The 15098-nt window shown below is 47.7% G+C and overlaps 1 protein-coding gene across 1 annotated transcript in view; it reads left to right on the forward strand.

Annotated features, from left to right (window-relative positions):
* AGBL4 (AGBL carboxypeptidase 4) overlaps positions 1-15098 on the forward strand; it is a 1384238-nt gene that overhangs the window by 1233564 nt on the left and 135576 nt on the right. The window lies entirely within an intron of this gene.

Here is a 15098-nt window from a genome sequence, read left to right on the forward strand (position 1 = left end):
TCTGGCTCTTTGCTGTGGTATGGATGTGTGAGGTTATGAGTATGGGGAAGTTCTGGATAAGTGAGGCACCGAGCTGGAGGGGAAGGAGCACCAGGTTCTGGAGTTAGTGACCTGGGCTTTATCCAAGCACAGCTTGTGTAAAGACCCTCACCACCTGTGGGGTCTGGAGTTGGGGATCAGAGCCCTGCCCTCTGGGAGCCGCCTGAACAGAAGGGGATTATACGATAACACGCCCCCTGGTGCCCACACAGATCAGCTGCTCGGCCCTCAGGATCTCCCTTTCTCTTCCCTGCCCTCCGAGGATCCTGGTTTTCCTATCTCCTGGTGTGCATACATTTGAACCCCTCTATGTCTCTGATTGCAAATATATTGATCCTCCTCCTTCATCGTTTGAAAATGCCTTTCCTCCTTCTCTTCATGCACATGGCTTGCATTTATGTTATAAATCCAATCTGTTTGCTCTAAGCTTTTTGAGTTCCCAGAGAGGCTGCATCGCTATTATCTTAGTACTTCTTGTCCTGTTCCAGGAAGGGACTGTGTCTGCGAGAAGTTATCCACTTGACGTATGCATGTTTTCTTGTCCACTCACCCCAGCGCCCTCTCCTTGATGTTAAGACCAATGTGCCCTAATTAGAGCCATCTCAAGCCAGCTCCTGGGTCCTCCAAACCTCCAGGATCACAGCTTTTTCAACCTGGAGTGGGGCCATGAGACCACCTAGCCCTACCCTCTCTTTCTGCAGATGACATAATAAAGAGACCAAGACCCAGGGAGGAGAGAGCCTGGCCCCAGCTCACAATTGACCAGTGGTTCTCTGTTGTGTTTGTGTGTGAGAGGAATAATTTTCTTGAGCTCCGCCCCCCAAACCAACCTTGGTTGGAGCAGGGGTATGGGGTTGAGGGGTGTTGTGTATCAGTATTTTAATTTTTTCTCCTCAGGTTTAGCCAATTCTATGTATGTATGTATGTATGTATTTTTGGCTGTGCTGGGCCTTTGTTGCTGCGCACAGGCTGCTCTCTAGTTGTGATACATGGGCTTCTCACTGAAGTGGCTTCTCTTGTTGCAGAGCATGGGCTCTAGGGTGCTCTTGAGGGTGTGTGGGCTCAGTAGTTGTGGCACTTGGGCTTAGTTGCTCCAAGGTATGTAGAATCTTCCCAGACCAGAAATCGAACCTATGTTCCCTGCATTGGCCCATGTGCCCCAGGGATAGTCTGAGGCAGAATTTGCATACAGAGTCCAGGTTTATCCTAGAAGCCTTATGCTCAGAGCATATAACCTCACTCTATGAAAACACCCCCTGAAAATAAGTTCTTATAAATTAAGCTTTTATAATTTATTTTATCCAAGAAAGACTCTTTTCAGCCTGAATCCGAAAGCCATGAAGACAGTAGGGATAGATAATTTCCTTAGCCAGGTTAACAGGGATTTATTCTTTTACCAGCTATAGAAATATCAGTTTGGAGAATGGATACAAATAGCCCTTCATTTGTGCCCACACTGCAACCCCTTGCCCCTCCCTTTTGCAGACCTGGGTTGCCCAGGCCTTGCTGCTCCACTGGACTGCCCGGCTAATGGGATATTGATAGCCTGCCCAGTCAGACACTAAAGCTTCTTTTACAGAGAATTTGGCCAATCCAATTTGCAAGCAGCATGCCCAGGGCTTTAGCAGCCTGCCATGGTCTCTGTTCTCTTCTGCTGAGTGTGTGCCATGCACTCGGTGGTGATGCTGTGATCCAGAAGTGGAGAAATCATTCAAGAACTGATCACATGTTTCTGACCCAACATGAAAATCCAATTCACTATGAGACCTTGCTTAAGTCACTTTCTCTCTTGGCACATTGGCTGTAAACTGGGGGAGATTAACTAGACCATAAACTCAGCTCTCATCATTTCTGCTGTGTGTCATAAGGCAGCATCCTTAACTTCTCTGATCCTTATGGTGGTGAAAACATCCTCACTAGAACAAAACAGAATTACTACAGGGAGAGCTGGTATTGGGCGTCGCTGATTGCCGTTAGTCCACTTAATGGTGTATGTTTTAAATCCATTATCAAGGACTGCTGCATGCTAGGCAGCTTCCTTGCAGAGCTCACATCATTTTGACACAGTCCTTTTGTTTGAGCCACATTGATGCAGCGGCTCTGACACAAGTGTTTTGAAATGGGGATGTTTTGACACAGGGAAAACAAACCATTACACCACCAGTTTTTCAGTAAATGTTACCAAACAATATGCCTGGGAGACATTTCAGGCTATCTCCCCTGGTCAAAGCATCCCTGACCTCCCCTCTGGCAGGGGTTTTAGAGAGGGGAGAGGTTGGGCTCAGAGTAGGCTCCCAGTCAAGTTGGCCACAAAGGAGGCAGGGGCAGTGAGGAGCTGGTGGGAGTGAAGGACAAGGAAGGTCAGACATGCTCAGATGTGTGCGGTGTGAGGGGGCGGGGGTCTGCGTCACACAGTACCTGGTAATTTTCAAAAACAATTTCACATTTAAATGTAGCCATTTCAAAACTCTTGCATCAAAACAACCATGTCAAAATGCCCTTCTCTGTCTCAGACAAAGGAAATGAATGCCAGAGAGAGATGAACAAGACAGGGCTTCTGCCCCCCAAAAAGCTCAGAGTCACCAGAGGGGAAAGGCAGGCCAAAAAGAGAAGCAAATTACTTTTATATTATACCACCAGGCAATTGCTGTAATAGCGGAAGGGGCGAGGCAGGAACAGAGCAGACAGCACCTGACTCTGGCTGGGGGTGGGGAGGGGGTGACTGGGAGCTCAAGGAATATTTACGGAATGATCAGGAATAGTAGATGTTAACTGAGGGTTCACCTTGTGACAAGCACTGGTATTTATTTTAGCTCATTTAGTCCTCACAACTATTATTATTCCCATTTTATGGATAAGGAGACTGACGCTCCTCAGAGTCACGTGAGTGACTCCCAAGACCTCATAGCTTGTGAGTGGCAGAGACAGAGTTGGATAACAGGCACACCTAAGGTCCTGCTCACACCCTTGCACTCTGTGGCCTCTTTGTGAGGGATGGCAGTCCCTTGGGGAGAAGGGACACAGGTGTTACAATTCATCAGACTGGGGTTCACTCTGTTCTCACCACTTAACCAGGTGGATGACCTTGGAAAATCTGCTGGCCCCAAGCATCTCTTCTGTCTTCTTCCTTTGGCCCTCACCCTCCCCAGGACACATCACTCAATGCCTGTTAGCGGTACTCAATGACCCCATAAACATGCAGTCATCATGGGCATCCACCTGGGGGTGTGGAACCATAACCAGGTCCACAAACAGTTACTGAGACAAAGTTTCCTGAGCTGCCATTCTCATGGGAAGAGACCCGAGGGGTAAGGAGCCAGACAAGATGGAGAAACTAGATTGAACCCTTGTGTGAAGAGGTGTGATGAGCTGGTAAGAGAGAGCTGAGGTGAGGGTGGGTGGGCAGCAGACCCACAGGTCAGGGTAAGTAGCCTGGGTTAGCTTCCAATGCACAAGGGTGGTAGCCACAGAAATATCTCCCTCAGTTCAGTTCAGTCATTCAGTCGTGTCCAACTCTTTGTGACCCCATGAATCGCAGCACGCCAGGCCTCCCTGTCCATCACCAACTCCCGGAGTTCACTCAAACTCACGTCCATTAAGTCGGTGATGCCATCCAGCCATCTCATCCTCTGTCATCCCCTTCTCCTGCCCTCAATCCCTCCCAGCATCAGAGTCTTTTCAAATGAGTTGGTTCTTCGCATCAGGTGGCCAAAGTACTGGAGTTTCAGCTTCAACATCAGTCCTTCCAATGAATATTCAGGACTGATTTCCTTTAGGATGGACTGGTTGGCTCTCCTTGCAGTCCAAGGGACTCTCAAGAGTCTTCTCCAACACCACAGTTCAAAAGCATCAATTCTTCAGTGCTCCCTACTGAGTGCCAAAGGGCTCATAAGCTGTAAAGTCCTGGGGACATGTGAACATGAAAGTCACTCAGTCATGTCCAACTCTTCGTGACCCCAGGGACTGTATAGTCCATGGAATTCTCTAGGCCAGAATACTAGAGTGGGTAGCCTTTCCCTTCTCCAGGGGATCTTCCCAACTCAGGGATCGAACCCAGGTCTCCCACATTGCAGGCAGATTCTTTACCAGCTGAGCCACAAGGGAAGCCCAAGAATACTGGAGTAGGTAGCCTATCCCTTCTCCAGCGGATCTTCCCGACCCAGGAATCGAATGGGGATCTCCTACATTGTAGGCGGATTCTTTACCAACTGAGCTATCGGGGGACATGGAAGTTTGTTATAATTATTCTTACTTTCCCCTCATTATGGACTCTTCTTGCCTTCCATAGTCTGTGTGACCACATCACAGGTGAGGCGTGAGTTGGTTCATTTTCTCAGAGCCTCGAACAAGCTAGCTTCCCTGGCTCCTCTGAAGATGTTGTGTGGAAAGGGAAAAAAAAAAAAAATTACACTCTTTAATAGAAATACTTTTCCTTCATTAAATGAAATCTCCAAAGCCCAGTAGCATTTTCGGTGCTTATATGAAGATGCCAGTGGGGATTTGAGATTGAAAGTGGTGTTTTTAGACAAGTCGATGAAGATCTCAATAGGAAAGAAAGAACACTCTTCAAATCTAAATTCCTCCAGCACCAGGCAAGACAGATCTTCGGCTCAGGGCCCGGATCACATTACTCTCAGCCCTACCGGGAAACACTTTTCCTGAAGCATTTCGAGCGCTCATAAATATTGGTTCTCTGTTTGGGGTGATTGTATTAATAGTGTCTTTCCAAGGCTGCAAACCATTCGACTTGAATTTCTGTGTATACCTCAACTCTGATAACTTTGTACAAAAACTGGAGGATTTGTAGGAGTCGGAGTCAGAAGCACATGCATGCATGCGGCTGCCCACGTTTACACGCAGAGCAACATCTTTTATCTGGTGTAGCTGGGGAATGAGCTTTTCCCCTTGGAGGTGTCAGGAGAAAGACTGGTCTCAGGGGACAGAAAGACTCGGTTCAAATTCCAGCATAACTCATGCTAGGTGGATGGCTCTGGGCAATGCATTTAACTGCAGATTTCTTGTCTGTGATATGAGAAAAACAGCACAGTTCTCCCAGGGCCTGGTGAGACCTGGGTCATGAAGTATGGAAAGTGCCTGGCTCACTGGAACCACTCAAAGCCTGTTCCTTCCAACCACCTCTCCGATAACTTATTAGATTCATCAATTTCATGGCAATTATTCACATCATCTGTTGCTACGTAATGACCTTCCCCACCCCCAAATTTAGAGCTTACAATGACAATTATATTGTATTTTGCAGAGAATCCGCAAGCCTGATGGCTCCTTTCTGTTCCACGCTGTCTGGGCCTTCAGCAGGGCGACCCCCACAGCTAATTTTACAGATGGAAAAACAGAGATGGGAGGGGCCAGAGGGAAGGGGTCCTTCTAAAGCTATGTAGCAAATTAAGGAAAGCTCTTTTCTGAAGACCACCACTGTGCCAGGTCCTGTGAGGGGTAGGAAAAAAAAAAAAAAAAAGAAAGGCAGTAACTGTTGAGTTGGTGAGCTCTCCACCCCACCCCAGACCGCAGTAAATCCACTGGAGGGGTTAAATTTACATTCTCAACATCTGGTTGCTTTCAGTTCAGTTCAGTTCAGTCGCTCAAAAAAAAAAAAAAAAAGTGTCTGACTCTTTGTGACCCCATGAATCGCAGCACACCAGTCCTCCCTGTCCATCACCAACTCCCGGAGTTCACTCAGACTCACGTCCATCGAGTCAGTGATGCCATCCAGCCATCTCATCCTCTGTTGTCCCCTTCTCCTCCTGCCCCCAATCCCTCCCAGCATCAGAGTCTTTTCCAACGAGTCACTCTTTGCATGAGGTGGCCAAAGTGCTGGAGTTTCAGCTTTAGCATCATTTCTTCCAAAGAAATCCCAGGACTGATCTCCTTCAGAATGGACTGGTTGCTTTGGCCCCTCAGCAACTCCAGACTTGGGAGTCTGGTGAGTCAAGCCCTTCCTCGCCTTTTCCCTGGCTTCCTCCTCCACGAGACAGGGATTCTCTGCCCTCAAAGGGCCAAGGGAGGCTCGCCTAGCAGCTAGCAGATGCTCAATAAATGGCATCCATTAAAAGAAGGATCAGTTCTCTGCTCTGCCTCTGAGCATCCCAGCGCCTGCCCCATCAGCCCGCATCGCCGGGAAAGCAGAAGAGGGCTCTGATTGCAACTAGCAGGTTGGCTGAACTCTCGCCTTTCAGTGTGGAAAAATCCATTACTGAGAAGTCATTTGTCAAAGCCAACTGTTTAGCTGCTTTAATTTACATATTTATCAAGTTTGATTAGAATGTATTGTCTTCGACTTTCATCCTAGCTTTCACCTCTTCTCACCCTCTTTTCCTGGGGAAACTGTTTTTGTTGTCCTTGTTGTGAAAGAGCAACTCGTAATTCAATTTGCATTTGCTAATAAGCCTGAAACTGAACCTGGTGAGAGATTTCTGGAGGCTGGGACAGATGAAAGGTAGAGCACGCTAGGAAAAACCTGGGCACTCAGTTCTAGCCTGATGCACTCACACCACCAAAGGGCGAACCAGTGCTCTACAACTAGTCCATGAGGATTTATTGAGTACCTTCTGTGTGCAAGGCCCTGGGAAAACAACTTGTGAAAAAGACAGGCAAAGTCATAACCCTAGTGTTGCTTAGTCTAGTGACTTCAGTTACCGCATCTGTAGGATCAAGCAGTTGGACCGAGCAACTTCTAAGTGTCTGCAAGCTACCACTTTTGAACACATTCTACGTGTCAGGTCGTGAGCACAGACCCAGTGCATTATCTCAGTGCTCACAAGACCCCTGTCAGGCTGATACCATTATCCTCATTTTGCAGGTGAGGAAATGAACCATCTCGAAGGTCAAGGTCACGTGTGGCAGGATTTGCATTTAACCTTTCTTCTGTCTGACTTCACAGTTCAGGTTTATGACTGCAAAGCCAGGCTTGATTTTTCTTCTTCACTAGTCTTTGAGCTCCTGGCTGGCAGGAATAGTGTCTGATTTCTCTCTATGTCCCTAGTGGCCAGCCTAAAGTGTGTCATATGATCAATTAGAAGATATGTATAGAATTGAACTAAGAAAAAGAGTCCTTCATCCTCAGCCTTCTTGTCCTTTGGCCTCAGATGTGCCTTGTGCGCCTCGGCTGCTTCAGTTGAAGGCCGGTGTCTCAGATGCTGTGTGTACCACCCCATCCGCCTGCAGGACCAGTTTCCCCAGTTCCCAGGAGTGCTGGTGCCTGACAGCTCACAGCTGAGTCTCTCCTGGGAGACTACACTCAGCTGTAGGAAGCTGCCTTGCCTGAGGCTCCACCCCAGGCCTGCTGGCAGCCCACATCCAGCAGCTTGTCCACGCAGGACCCAGGGCTAGCCCCACTGCCTCCAGGAACAGCTCTGCAGAGCCCTCCTGGCCCGGAGCTCCCCTTGGGATTGATTAAAGTCACTGTTGAGACTGTCCCAATCCTGTTTAACTCACCTCTCATAAGAGCTGCCGAGAGCAATCCATGTGAAGCTCCTCCTGCACGGTCTCCCTCAGCCTCCCAGCCTGTTTCCCAAGAGACCTGATCTGCATAGGGACTCAGGGTGGGCGGCTCTGATTCTGACTTTCAGGAGGAGCTTGGAGAGTGCTGGGGTCAAAATAGGTCATGAGGACATCCCTGGCAGTCCAGTGGTTAGGACTCCACACTTCCACTACAGAGGACACAGGTTCGATCCCTAGTCAGTGAACTAAGATCCCACATGCTGAGTGGTGCAGACAAAAAGAGAAAAAGGTAGTGGCAGAGAGAGTCTTCCTACACCCGGAAGGCTGCCTCCAGGCCCACAGTCCCAGTCGTGCAGGCTTTATAGGGGCCCAGCAGGGCAGCCTCGCTGGGCGGTGCTGCCCCAGGATGGTCAAGGTGACAACTAGTCCTTGTCATCCACGTCTCAGGCCCATCGCCTTTCAGCTTCCTTTACTGCCCTGGCAGGAATCCCCGGGTCCTCTCTAAGCACCAGCCTGTAGGAACACTGCCCGGGTCAGCCCAGCGATATGAGAGGTGGCTGCTTGGATGTTGGAGCTCTGTGCCCTGGGTTCCAGACCTGGCTTCATTCCACCCCTCTCCAGCTGTGTGACCTGGGGCAAGCAGTTTGTCCTTTCTGGGCCTCTCCCTTCATCTTCACAATGAGGCTGTTCCACCCAGTGATCCATCAGGCTTTGCAGTTCTGCTCGTCTCTGCTGCTGCTGCTAAGTCGCTTCAGTCGTATCCAACTCTGTGAGACCCCATAGGAGTGTCCAATAAGTTAGAGGCCTCCTTGCTGCATTCTAAAGCCAAAAAGTGGATTTAATGTGGTAGACATCTGAGGTGTTCCAGGGAGGCAGAGGCTCCTTTCCCAAAGGCCTGAAATCCAAGCATTAACACTTCATTTCTCATCAGGAGTGTTTCTCTGTCAGGAGATACTCTTTTCAAGGGAAATCTTTATTTTCTTCTCTCACCTCATCACGGGGAGAACATTCAGTCCCTGACCCTGGACATGGATGAGTCTACCTGGTAGATGTAAAGTTTGAGGTCCTGGGAGTTTGGAGCCTCGCTGAGGGACTGTGACACAGAGGGAGGCGGATGAATCAGTGGGAGAACTGAAAATAAACTTTGCCAGCCCCTCTGTTTTCTCGAGGCAGCTCGGAGACTCAGAGGAACAGAACAGATCTGAGCTGTGGTTCTCAGGCCTGCCTGAGCCAGGCGGTGAATGATTCTTGACTAGATGAGGGGGCCAGATCGAGCTCTGAATTCAGAGCAGGGTGAGGGCGTTGTAGTCTGGGAGGATCGGAAAGGCTTTTGGAGGAGTTGGGGCAAAGACAGAAAGTCTAAGAAATTGAAGGTTTGCTTGGGAATATAGTGGCAAGGCCAGTCTGAATAAAGAATATTTTATAGGGGTTTATAGAATATCTAATGGGGGAGTTATTTTGCCTTTGAAGACATGTGGAATGTTCAGTGATGTCTGAAGCTGTTTTTGATTGTCACGGGAGGAGGGTTGCCCGGCATCTGTGAGTAGAAGCTGGAGATTCAGCCTACAGTTCCCAGCGCAAGGCTCCACACAGAGTTCCCTGCTGCCATGTCAATTCTCATGGCTTGTGGCTCAGTAAATGGTACCTGCTGTTACAGGCAGAGCCCTGGGGCAGGGGCAGAACATCTCTCACTTAAGCTTTATCTTGTGAGCTAGGGAATATTATTCTAACTTTACAGAGAAGAGAACTGAGGCTCAGAATGTGTAAGGAATTCACTTATGGCCTGACATCTAGTCATCTACAGGGCCTGGATCTGAGTCCCGGTCTGTCCGCCCAGGAAGCCAGCAGGCTTTCCATTGGACCCCCTCAGGGGATAGAAGAAACATGGGGACCAATGTCCAGCTCAGTCTCCCCTGTCCAGCTCTCCCGCTCCTGCTGGATTTACCCTCAGTCACTTGGGCTGAGCCAACCCTGGGTGTTTTTGCTTTCGACAAGTCTCATCTCTACCCAGATGCATTCACTGGTTCTCCAATGCCTCCAGGAAAGCTCTATTGATGTCTCCTAAACCTGCATGTTCCCATAAAATTATATACAAGAAATCCTGCACCTGGAGCATGTTCTTATATAATTCCTAGCTGCCTGTTATTGTCAGTATTGGCAACAGAATGAAGCCCTCACATTACCTTCGACATGACATATTGTGTAGGGAAAACTACAGAACTGTTCTGCTGATGGAATCAGATACAACACAATAGTAACACCAGAATGACCTAGGACCAGTTCTGGATGAGTATTAGTTTCATCTTTCCCTCCTCAGAGGAGACACAGCAGAGCAGTCTGGAAGGCCGAGTAGAAGTAAGCCTGGCAGACGAGCTGGGGGCTGGCATTCTAGGCAGAGACAAGCACGTGCCCAGGTGTGGAGGTGTGGGGAGAAAATTCGTGCTTAGGGAGCTGCCGAGAGTCAGCTGAGGCTGGGGCCTGGGGAAGGGGCTGGAGAGGCGAGTGGCCACCCATTACCAGAGACCGAGGATGCCAGACAAAGGAGGCTGGGCTTGCCCAGAGGACAGCAGAGTGCTGCCCACGAGTTGTAAGCAGAGGGAGTGGTGTGCTCCTGTTTGCGTTCTGGAAAGACCACTTTGGTGGCTGGGCAGAGGATGGGCTGGTGAGGATGGGCTGGTGAGGATGGTGCCAGCCCAGGGAGGCTGGTGACAAGGCTGTTCTAGTCCAGAGAGTGCTGCGGTTGCTGCCAGGGTTTCCTTTTCTCCAGCTCATTTGTAGTGTGGACCTGTTTTAGTCTCAGAGTATGAGAGACAAGATGGCAACTGGGCTGGTTTGGAAATCAATGGGAGGGTACTTTCTTGACTTCATGATGCCTTCAGGGATCTTAAATTCAAGAAAATGAAAAGGCTTATCTGTTAAAAAAAAAAAAAATCCATCTCCTGTTGTAACATTCTGCACTCCCCTCCCAGATCCCCACCTGCTTCTTCCTTCACAGAACACCTTGCTGCCCCTGACAAGTTATTGTCAGAGTTATGGCAGGAGAGACAGGAAACAAAACCAACAATGTGAACTTCTGGGAGATTTTTGTCCTCAGAGGGCCCAGCTCTCTGGGACTTCTTGGCGTCTTGGTTGGTACCTCCACCAATCACAGGTTCACTCCTTGGTAATTGATGAGATGGATGGAGATTCTCCCTCCATCCTGACACCAAGGTTGTGGCTCTGGTCCTCACTCGTGCATCAATAGAAGAGATGCAAAGTTTCTTAAGTTCTACAATCAACTAGGGGAAATGCAGTTATCTCCAGGGGAATTAGTTATCTATTGCTGCCTAACTCATTACTCTAGAATTCAACATTTTAAAACAATAGTTATTATCTCTTTGTTTCTGTGGGTCAGGAATGCAAGAGCATCTCAACCAGCTGATTCTGACCCAGTGTCTCTCATGAGGGACAGTGGCGCAGATTGTAAAGAATCTGCCTGCAATGCAGGAAACCCAGGATTGATCTCTGGGTCCGGATGATCCCCTGCAGAAGGGAATGGCTACCCATTCCAGTATTCTTGTCTGGATAGCAAGCTGTTGGCCACGGCTGGAGTCATCTGGGGCGGGACGGTCCTCACCAGGAGGACCTCTCCACAGGCCGTATGAGTGTCATGTTACAGCAACCAGAGCGAGTAATGAGAGAGAAAGTACATCCAAGATGGAGGCCACTGACTTTTATAGCCTAGTTTCAAAAGCCAGGCACCATCACCTCTACAGTGGTCTATCTGTTAGAGCAACTCTCTAAGATCAGCCCACTCTGAAGGGAAAGGAGGTCACCCCTTGAAAAAAAAGAAATTAGCAAATAATTTGTGGCTGTATTTTTTAAAACCGCCACTAGGATTCTAGTCTCCAAGAGGTAGCATGACACAGTGGTTAAGTGCATCAATTTGAGATTAATAAAGACCTGGGTTTATCCTGGCCCCCACATTTGCTGCTTAGGCAGGTTTTTGACAAGTCGCCTAATCTTGCTAGATCTCAATTTCCTATAAAATAGGGGTAAGAATAGTAGATGTTTCGTTGGGTAGGCATGGAAATTAAAAAAGATCATGCATGTAAAGTGCCTGGCAGTGAGTAAGCACTGAACATAACACTACTTAATTGCCGCTGTAGCTGGATAATGTTATTATCCTCCTTTACAATAGGCAGAGGGGGTAAGGAGACAAGTGGGATCAGCCTGCCTGGCTGGGGACTCTGGCTCTGCTGGCCATTAGCTCTGGGCAAGTCACTTATTGTCTCTTGGCCTTGGTTTTCTGTAAAATGAAGATAATAATAGCTAGTGCCTGGCCACCTAACAGGTGCTCAGTAAACATTTTCTGAATAAGAAAATGGTGGCTGATAGAGGGATACAACTCCTCTATCAAAGGGGCGTTCGCCTGTGTGTGTGTTTGTGTGTGTGCTGGGATGCTACACAAAATACATTTGACCGCGAACACTGTCTGTTAACTGGGGAGCCCAGTATGGCTGTCCCGGTTCCACTTGAGAGTGCCCTGTACCCCTGAGTGTGCCCCCCTCCAAAGCCTCTGGCTCTATCCTCCCTTGTGTGTTGTTCCTGGGCTCACTGCTCAGCTTCTTCACAACCTTGGCTTTGTTCACGCATACTTCCTTCATCATCCCTGCTGCCTCCACCAAGAATATATTTAATTGGCTTTGCACAAGTCTAGGGATTTGGTGACAGGAGGAGGGGTGGGAGGTGGGTAGACCCATGTCACACCACCTCAGAACTGCTACATTACCTTAAATTGATTTTGCAAATGAAAGCTAAAAGCTAAGCAAAGGCGACCCATCCATTTTGCCTAAAGATGATTATAATGCTCTTTTACGGCCTCCTAAATGACAAAGCAATTTGTTACCTGCCTACATCAACATTTGCTTATATTAGCACCCAGGATGCTTGATTTTTATTAGCCCCACGTTATCATTTTATGAAGACACAGGGGCTCAGTAAAATTAGTGTGCAAATAGAATGCCCATTTTGCATTTCCCTGTGGTCAGCAGAAATGCTGAATGCAATTGAGTTGATACCAAGTCAGGGGAGACATCCATAAAGGTAGCCTTCACTGCGGCCTCAGTAATGCCATCTATCATTTCTGTGCTGCTGGGAGAGACGGGGTCCGTGTGAGACGGTGTTTTTGAAAAGGGCTTGGTGGTGTTTTTGTCTTTTGTATTTTAAGTGAAAAAGCAACATAAATACTAAGACATAGCTCAACTCCCACCAGCAATAAGGAATTAAAGCAAACTCTCTCGTGTGTGCTGTAGATGGAAATGTAGTGGCTGTAGGATCTAATACTGCTGTCAGGGGATTCAGGAGGAGATAGATGGGGCAGCAAAAGGGCACTAGCCTGGGACCCTGCCACTGCTCCTGTGTGACCTTGGACGTGTCCCCTCCTTCTGTGAGCCTCAGTCTCCTCACTTGTGAAATGCGGTTGATACTGTCCTCCTCACAGAGGCATTATGAAGACTAAGTAAGATAATGTGTCTAAATTTCTTTATAAACCATGATCTATATGAATATATTTTATTTATTAATGCAATAGCCAGTTCCTGAGCACCTACTCTACACAGGGTCCTGGGAAAGACATTAAATATGCACCATGAAAGTCACAGTTTCTCTCTTGAGGAGGTTATATTCAGTCCAAGAAGTGCTCAGGTATTGAACTCCTTTTTTAAACCATAAACTTCTTAAAAGCAGGTGAGCTTTCTCTCTCTCCCTTTGCTCATAAAAATGCTTAGCATAGAGCCGAGAACAGAGTGAATTCTCAAGTATGTATTTTGACTTTATTATATGTCTTGTTGTATTTTGGGACCTAGTATTAGAGAAACAGAAGGCAATTGTCAGAGAAGGCAATGGCAGCCCACTCCAGTACTCTTGCCTGGAAAAATCCCATGGACAGAGGAGCCTGGTAGGCTGCAGTCCATGGGGTCGCTAGGAGTCAGACACAACTGAGTGACTTCACTTTCACTTTTCACTTTCATGCACTGGAGAAGGAAATGGCAACCCACTCCAGTATTCTTGCCTGGAGAATCCAGGGACAGGCTGCCCTCTATGGGGTCGCACAGAGTCAGACACAACTGAAGCGACTTAGCAGCAGTTAGCAGCAGCAATAGGGAAGCAGAGACATCAATTCTGGCCATCCAATAGACCAAGCAAGTCCTAAGCCTTCAGATCCAGGCTTAATAGGGTTAGTCTTGTTTTGTTTTGTTTTTTAAGTTTTAGTCTCTGACTTGGTACATCAACTGTTGGGATCATGAACCACATTCAAAATAACCTGCCCCTAGCATTGCAGAAGAATAAAGCCTGTTGGTGATCTCTACCTCCCCTCTCCCTCCAGATTATCCTCTAACCTAGATGGGATCTTTTAATCCAACTCCATTCAGTGTTCATTTCTCTATTTCCTTTGGTTCATTGTTCTGTGTCAATCAGCCCTTCATCTGCCTGTGTCTAAGTACCCTCTTCCTGAGCCTCCTTTCTGGGAATGTCACTCTTGGCTACTGCTTTTGTCTAATAATATTGTTGTGTTTGCCAGGTGGCACTAGTGGTAAAGAACCATTCTGCCAATGCAGGAGACATAAGAGACTTGGGTTTGATCCATGGGTCACGAAGATCCCCTGGAGGAGGGCATGGCAACCCACTCCAGTATTCTTGCTTAGAGAATCCCATGGACAAAAGAGCCTGGCGGGCTACAGTCCATAAAGGTTGCAAAGAGTCGGACACGAATGAAGCAACTGAGCACACACGTGCAATAGCTAAATGTTATTACACAGTTGACACTTCTGTAGAGTCAGCAAGAGCTTGGACTCTGATTTTGGCCCATAATTTTCTAAATACTTATTTATATCTCTAATAATTTTTATTTCTGGATATTGTGAATTATGCATTGTTGAATATCTCTATTTAGTTGTCTTCCTTTAAAGAGAGTTGGACTTTATATAGCAGACGGTCAAGCCATTTTGTTCAGTTTGATCCTTTTGAGATTTACTTTAAAATTTTGTTAGAGTGAGTCTAGAGTGGTTTAGCCACACCACTAAGGTGTGGCCCCTTCTGGGTTCTGAATGCCCTGAATGATTAATGCAGACTTTTACTTCGAAGGTGGGATTTCAGATGGCTCCCACCCTTCTGTGAACCCTGAGAATGTGCAGTTCACCACTCCCTGACCATTTTTTCATGATATCGTTGCCACAGAGATTCACCTCATTTATGTACATCTTGGGACCCAGCAAAGACTCATGAGGAGCTCTTTATGGATTTCTGGAATTTTTGTCTACAGAACTCCCTTTCCTCTGAAATGTACAGTTTTCCCACAACTACTACCTGTTTCAGACTCCCTGACTTCCTGAGTGAGATGCCCCTGCTTTGTCAGGACATGCCTGTCTGCCCTTTGGCCTGGGGTGGGCCTCCAGGCAAACAGCTGGGACAGTCATAGGTGCACCTCACTGGTTTCCCTTTCCTCGGGAATGAGTCTTGCGCTGACTCTTGTTCAATGTCTGAAAACAGTTGTTTTGTGTATCTTGTACAAACTTCTAGTTGTATAAGATGAAAGAGAAATCTGGGCCCTCTTACTTCAT

Source organism: Bubalus kerabau, chromosome 6 (assembly GCF_029407905.1).
Source record: "Bubalus kerabau isolate K-KA32 ecotype Philippines breed swamp buffalo chromosome 6, PCC_UOA_SB_1v2, whole genome shotgun sequence".
NCBI lineage: Eukaryota > Metazoa > Chordata > Mammalia > Artiodactyla > Bovidae > Bubalus > Bubalus kerabau.